The sequence below is a fragment of the Boleophthalmus pectinirostris genome, unplaced genomic scaffold, assembly GCF_026225935.1.
Source record: "Boleophthalmus pectinirostris isolate CB_2022bp ecotype Guang Dong unplaced genomic scaffold, ASM2622593v1 HiC_scaffold_17, whole genome shotgun sequence".
NCBI classification, from domain to species: Eukaryota; Metazoa; Chordata; class Actinopteri; order Gobiiformes; family Gobiidae; genus Boleophthalmus; species Boleophthalmus pectinirostris.
In genome coordinates this window covers 36,562,367-36,564,086 of record NW_026571115.1, presented here as the reverse complement: position 1 = coordinate 36,564,086, position 1,720 = coordinate 36,562,367, and positions in this window count along the sequence as shown.

The window sequence follows — 1,720 nt, the reverse complement described above, 5'->3', positions numbered from 1 at the left end:
CTCTTTTCTTTTACTCTCCCTCTTCTCTCTCTCTTCTTTCACTTTCTCTCCCTCTCTTCTTCTTTCACTCTCTCTCTCTCTCCCCTTTTATCCCTCTCTCGCTCTCTCTTCTTTCATTCTCCCTCTTTTCAATCTCTCTCGCTCTCTTCTCTCTTCTTTTCTCTTTCACACATAAACAAAGTTTCATCTGTTATTTTATTTCACGATTTCGTCCGTAAATAAAATCTGAACATGAATAAAACACAAAACTCTTCTCCAGATTCTCCGTTTTTATCTCCTCCAGACGTCGCTGAGCTTCATTTGACTGGATCCGGACTGTGTGGGCGAGTTTTTCTGACCGTTAAAAAACAAACAAGAAACAAAAACCACAACATTTCACTTTTACCACGATAAAAGTTTATTAAAGTTTCTGCAGTTTCTACATTTGTAAAAACAGATTTACTGAAGCAGCAGAGGGAGAAACATCTACGACACGTAAAGAGGGACTGCGGAACTTTTCTGAGCTTTAACTCTTTAACACGTCACAGATTTTGGTTACGTTTTATTGAGCTTTTTCACAACGACCTGAAGTTCCGCGCTGAAGGTTTGTGGAACGTCCGGTGAATGATTTATTAATTTCAAATCACGTTTTCGTTCACAAATCTGCCCCAAAAACAAATATTCAACCGACAAAATCCACAAAGAAGAAGAACGACGACGCTTTAGTGACATAAGAACAAAAAACAACAAAAAAAACAAACATTTTGGTCGTGAATAAATCAGGAGTCTCCAGATAGTTGTGGATAAATTGTTCATGTTAGAATATTTATCCTTTGTGGAGTTTGTTGGTTGAAGATTTGGTGATTTTTATGTGAGATTTACGAAGCTGCTGGAGAATACGACACATTTACAAACCAAAAACCATAAAACGGAAGTTCCGCAAACCTACGGCGCGACACTTCGGCCGTTGAGAAAAAGGTTTATTTTTTTTGAAACGCTGAATTCATCCAAAACATTGTGTTAACATGTTTCTTCTTCTTCTTCTTAGACTCTTTTTTCGGTCCGAGAGTTCGTGTTCAGCCCCGACACTTTCCGCTTCGTGACGTGACGTTGCTGCGACGTGATTGGCCGGCGCGTTTAAACGTTAAAAGTTTTGACGTCGTTTTTTTTTTTTTTTTTTGTCTGCGAAAACGGGACGATTCCGCTCTGTCGGGTCTCAAAACGAACTCTTGGTCTGAAAAAAGACGCCGATCACGTAAATCTTCGCTTTCGTTTCGCCGTTCTGAGTCTCCATTCCGTTTGCTCTCTTCGCTAATTCACCCCCCCTTCAGAGCTGGGAGAGATCGCTAGATTACGCAAACATGCACGGATGTCTCTAAAAGTTCTTCACGTGTGTTTTTGACGAGGGAACGACGTTAGAACGTGAGAAAAAGCTCCAAAAAGTCAAAAAAAAAAATTGCGTGATCCCCCCTCTTTAATCAAAATTCTAAAGAAAAAAAAAAAACTAATTCTAAAATTCTCATAAATTCTCCGTAAATCCACGTAAACATTCGCTGTCCCTCTTGATTTCAGTTCAGTTTTTTCATTTTTCACGTTCAGTTTTGAGTCAAACCACCGACCTGCGACGACACACGGCTCCAAATCCAAATCCGAAAATCTAAAACCTCGTCTAAAGCCGCGCTGTGTAACTTTTCCGCTTCGTGTTTCTACGGAAAAGCCGTTGCTCTGCTTCAAATGTTCC